The sequence below is a fragment of the Pinus tabuliformis genome, chromosome 2_1, assembly GCF_031772625.1.
Source record: "Pinus tabuliformis cultivar Carrire ecotype Pingquan chromosome 2_1, CPIR1, whole genome shotgun sequence".
NCBI classification, from domain to species: domain Eukaryota; kingdom Viridiplantae; phylum Streptophyta; class Pinopsida; order Pinales; family Pinaceae; genus Pinus; species Pinus tabuliformis.
In genome coordinates, this window is record NC_142299.1 from 83,759,290 (window position 1) to 83,765,589 (window position 6,300).

Below are 6,300 nucleotides of genomic sequence, written 5' to 3' on the forward strand. Positions count from 1 at the left end.
AGGTCTGAAATTGCTTCCTGCAGTAACCCTCTGAGTACTCTTTCTAACCCCGTAACTCTGATCAAGGTTGGATTCTCCAATGAAAAGTTATGCCAAATCTCCCACGATGACCTGATTATAAACCGATTCAGTAGATCAAGATTGTACGAAGTGCCACATGTCACGGTTTTGACCTTAGGATCTGAAACTGATGCACATAAAACTATAGTCCATCCTCTTTCTGTAACGTCTTACGAAATTCAATCTGATTCTTAGAAAAAACGTTATGACGATTTTACCTAGGTCACCTGTTTGAGATATAATTCGGGATCTTGTAAAAACCCTAAGTTGGATCATATCTCCAAAAATATAGCGAGACAAGATCTGAAATTTGGACCCCTGTTTGGAGCATCGAAACCCTAGAATCCAAGATCTGATACCAAATGTTCTGAAACTAGCTCACAAAAAGATAGAAAAGAGAGATAAACGCCTTAGAATTCAGCCTCTTCAAGGGGGCAACCTCCTTTACATTACACAAATGAACAATTATTGAATGATACAAATGACCAAACTTCCTTTCTATGTATAGGAGTCTAAGGGTCACAATATAACCAAATCCGACCTAACAATAATAATATAAGGACACAAAAATAACAATAGTGGGCTTCTATGGGGAACAATAATAAAAATATGGGGATAATAGGGGCACAACAATAACAATAAGGGGTACAATGGCAATAGTAATGGGGGAATAACTAGTATTATAGGGACCTAACATATTACCACAGTGAGACACTTTAAGACATAGTCTGAAAGTATCCCACTTACGATAAAAAATGTATTCCATTATGCAAGCCTGCCGTCAATGGAATCATTACATTCTAGGGAAGGAAAGGGTCATCGACACAGACCACTGACCACTATAGTTCATACAAACATAAGGGAAGTTGCAGAATGATCGCCATAAAAAATGGTCCACATACCTGCAACAATTCCATTTGAACATTAAGTACAAGAAGGGAAACACCAATAATGTTGCAGACTGCCTCAGCCGACCACTAGTCATGTCACTGATCACTGTGCTCGAATCTTGTGGACACGAGACTTCAAGTTGGCCGCATCTTTACAAGAGAAGTCCAAAATTCAGAAACACATACTAGATAGTCTTGGAAGGTAAGAAAGTTCCAAATTTTCAGCTCTGGGTTGCATTGTTATGCCACCCAGGACATATTTGTGTTCATTCAAGAGAGTGTTCCAATATAATTTTGGAGGCACAGTATAGTCGGGTCGCTAGACATTTCGGGGTAGAGAAAACAGTGGAAATACCGCAAAAATATTTTTAATGGCCGAACCTTCATCAGGATGTTGGGAGGTACATTAAATCCCGCACTTCCTACGCCATTTCCAAACCAACCATCAAGAAGCAAGGCCTATATACTCATCTTCCTACTCCTAGTTGACCTTGGAATCCATCTCCATGGATTACATGTCAGACCTTCCTTCTTCTAGGCATGACAATGATTATCTTTTCATGGTCGTCGACAGATTCTCTAAGATGACCATTGTGGTGCCTTGCAAGAAGAGTATCACAACAGAGGCAACTGCTAAACTCTTCTTTGAGCGAGTGTGGGTACACTTCGGGATCCCATTGTCCATTGTTTCAGATCAGGACATCATATTCCTGAGTGCATTTTGGTCAAGTCTCTGGTCTATGCTAGATACCAAACTTACTAAATCCACAACTTTCCATCCCCAAACTGATGGCCAAACAGAGGTCATCAATAAGATGATTTTCCACATTCTGCGTATGTACAACTTGAAGCACCCATGCACATGAGATGGAGGCCTCCCCTATGTCCAACACAACTACAACAGATCTCTCCACAGCGCAACGGACTACACCCCTTTTCAAGTAAGGCTGAGATTTCAGCCATTATGTCCCATTGATGTGGTCATAACATTTGTAGCTACTTAGGCAGATTCGGCTCTTGTCGAGTCTGAATCTGACATAGCTAAAAAATTCATTGGGTACATTCAACACATCCGCCAGCAAGTCCATGTTATATTGGACAGAGCCTATGCTAAGTACAAATAGTGCCATGAGCATTATCGAGTTTTGCATAATTTCCAGGTGGGCGATAATGTTTGACTACATTTGCAGGAGTGTCTCGCTGGACCCCATCGCAAGTTTCACCTACTCTGATATGGGACATACACCATTACCAAGGCTGTGGGGGACAATTCCTTTGAGCTCTACATTCCACCGTTTCTTGGTATGCACCCAGTGTTCAATGTAGACCGACTTCGACCATACTTTCCACTATTGCTAGACACATCCGACATTACATAACAAATCATACCAATGGAGCTAAATCGAGACTGCATGGAATAGGCCACAACTAATCAAATCATGGATAGAAAGATCAAGAACACTCGCTAATAGAGGATCCAACTATATTGTATTGTTAAATAACACCAACTCCTTCACCAGGGACTAGGTTCAATAGAAATTTCCTCACCTCATGGAGGCTCTGCACGCAATGGGGACCATTGCTTCCTAAAGAGAGAGGAATGATCTAGGTGGATATTTGTGGCCACCTGCCTATTCCACCTAGACCTCCATTCAGTTTCATATGTTTCCTTGTTTATTTCAGCATTTACTATTTTTAGCAGTTTTTTGGTCCTAAACTTCCGGAGTAGTTTTGACCCCCTAAACGATATTTTTTTAGGTCTGCAACAATCGCAAATTTTGTAGTACTCGGAGTGAACTTTCTGACAAGATATCGTACACACTAAACAAATATAATATAATCAAGTTACAACCTTGGGAAGTTGGCTGCTCAACTAACCCCAACAGGGCCCACAAACTCTTGGCGCTCCATCTCCTAAGGTTAGGGTTTTCCCTTATTATTTAATAATAAATAAGCCCTTGAGCTTCATTGTAACGCAATTCATAGGGATGTACCCGCCACATCTCTTCTCATAGATAAAATACCATCACCCAAGCTAGTTTATTTCCATTTTGTTTGTAAGCATATTTCATTATTCTGAGATTAATGAAAATAAGTGTTATTTCTGTTGCATCTTTGTATTTATGATTATATCTGTAATTTGTTGCATTCCATTTTAAATTCGGATTTTACATTGGCTATGTAAATACGTTTATTCTCAAATTTTTTGCAAGCATTTTTATGGTCTCTATGGATCGGAGATGGATTCTATTTCTCTTGGCTCTATTTTTTTGTCATCGTTAAATGCCCCTGTTTCTACTTCTAAACTGACGTTTTATGAATCATTTGACGATCCTTTCGAAGGGAGATGGATTGTATCCAGAAGGAAGTAACGAAATTTGAAAGGTTGATCTAGCGTGGAGGAAGTAACACATTTAAAAAGACCAGTGATGAAGCCACTTCCCCAAAAAATAATTTTAAAGGTGCACTTTATGATTGGTTTAAAGTGTGCTTTAACCTTTCAAAAAATAGATTGATTCACTTTTTCAAGTGAACATGAAATTCACTTTTTAAAAAGGGATTTCATGAATTATTTTTAAATGGGAGTTTAAAAGAAATTAAAGTTAATGGAGTGATAAGGTGGAATTTGTTAATGGACTGATAAGGTGTAATTATATTTTGAAATTTTGTATTTTAGTGGAGAAAGAAGGTGTGATGTTTTTTGTAATTTGGAGTAATAAGGTGTGATTGAAATTTGTAATTTTATAATGTGTAATAAGGTATAATTCTTTATTTTTTAAGAGGGAAACAAATTGTAACTTAAAGTAATTTTTACTTTGAGGGGGCTACAGTCATAGAAGTTAATTTGCAAGAGCATTGTAAAACGTCAAATTTTGAAAGTTTCACTATAAAATCTCAGAAACGTTGACTAGAGCCAAGTGCAAAGCTCAATCACATTTCTTTTCAAATGACTATACGAGGGTCAAGGCAAAGCCTTGATAGATCATTTTTTTGTGTGTGGTGTGCTGACCATCTTCTTTTTATGGTTCGTGATCCATATTCGTGCATGCATTTACTTTTACAATGTCTAATCTGGTAAAATTCTTTTCTGATTCTGACAAACTTGAAGGCTCAAAGACTTACAAGACATGGAAAAGACATACAAAAATCACTTTGATTTACAATGAACTTTGGCGAGATGTATGTGATGGTGAAGTTAAACCAAATAAACCTACATATGCAACTTTACTAGCTAAATGGGAGATAAAAAATGCCAAAGCATTAACATTAATCAAATCTTTAGTTAATGATGAAATGTATGTTCATGTTTAAAATGCTTCTGATGCATGGTCTGCTTTGAGAACATTTAAAGATTTGTTTGATACACAACCCGAATCTAAGAAAGTTGATCTTCAATTAAATTTTCTCCAACATAAATTGACAGAAAGGGGGGATGTACTTGAATATATTTCCAGACTTAAGAATATTAAGTAGGAAATAACAAATGGTGGATTTCAAGCAATGGATGATAGTTTCATGGCTATTATTTTGATTGTTGGTTTTCCTTCTTCATACACACATTTCTTGGAAACTTTACAAGTAACTAAAAATCTAGAGAATTTAAAATTTGATGAATTAAGTGAGTTGTTAGCTCAACATGACAAAACTTTTGAGAAGAAGAAATATATTGGGGAAGATGTTTTCTTCACAGAAGCTAGCACTAGTAAACATTCAATTGATAGTTCTAGAGGTAGAGGAAGAGGGCATATCAATCAAAATCAAAGAGCACATAGAGGAAAAGGTCGTGGTAGAAGTCAAGGCAGAGGGAACAACTTCAATAGAGGCAACCGTTCTAGTAAAGGAAACATTCAAGGCAGAAGAAAAGTCAAGGCAGAGGCAACAATCAAGGAAGAGGGCAAAGTCAAGCAAGAGGATAAAATCAAAGCAGAGGACAAAGAAGAGGCAGATGACAAAGTCAAGATAGAGGAAAAGATTTGAGTCAAATTGTTTGTAGAAGATGTAACAAAGCTGGTCATTATGCTAAATATTGTTGAACATTTATTGAAAAAATTCCAAAGTTTCACCAACACATGGCACAGTTTGCTAAGGATCAAGAAGACGATGGCTCAGAATATGTCTTTAATACACATCAAAATTCGAAATCAACAACATTACAAGTCTCCACATATCTTAAAAGTGATTATGAAGATGCTTAGATCCTAAATACAAAGGCAACACAAAACTTGACTTTTCAACGTGACTACTTTTGGAATTTTCCTCAATGCCATCTAAATTCAATCTTTCTTGCAAATGATACAAGACACACTCTTTGTGGAAAAGGTGTAGTAAAAGTTTCTTTTCCTGACATTGGAGAAAAAATAATTTCAAATGTTTGGTTTTCAAGAAGAATTTGTTGTCTTTAGTCACGATTAAACAAGTAGGACATCAAGTTGTTATGGAGGATGGATTAATAAAAATAAACTCCATCAAATAGAATATGAAGACAGTCATGACATGATATGAAGATGGAAAAATTCTAAGGATGAAAGGAATAGTCATTCCATGAAACTCTGATTTTTGCAGGTGCAACAAGTACAAATATTTAACCAATAAGGTTGTGGCATGTTAGATATGGACATTTAAACTTTGAAAGTCTCTCTCAACTTCAAAAGTATGGAATGATTAAAGGAATTCCAACTTTTAAGAAAGAAAATGCAAAATGTGAAGGTTTCGTTCATAGAAAACAAAGTTAAGATGATTTTCCAACAAGTTCATGGCGTGCAAACAAGTGTTTGCAATTGGTTCATAGTGACATTTGTGGAACTCTAAAAACTTCTCTAGGAGGTTGTAGATACTTTTTAATTTTCATTGATGATTTTAGTAGAATGACTTGGGTTTATTTTGTGAAGCAAAATTCATAAGAATTTGAAAAATTTAAAACTTTTTGCCAACTTGTTGAGAATGAAGTCAAAGAGAAGATTGGCACTCTTAGGACAGACAATGGAGGAGAATTCACTTCCAATGAATTCCAAACTTATTGCAGGGACAATGGTATCAAAAGAAAACTTACAAATGTTTACACTCCACAGAAAAATGGAGTAGCAGAGAGAATGAATCGTAATTTTTTAGGGATGGCAAGATCCATGTTAACTTTTAAAAATTGAAGTCCTACAATCTACTGAAGGAATAGGTCTCCTACTGCTTCTCTGGATGTCATTACACCATATGAAGCATGGTTTGGTTTCAAACCTTGAGTCAAACATATTAGAGTTTTTGGTTTAGTGTGTTATGCCTTAGTTCCAAAAGAAAAACGAACTAAGCTTGATTCATGAATTTTGAAGTGTATAATGATTGTATATTCAATGAAAAG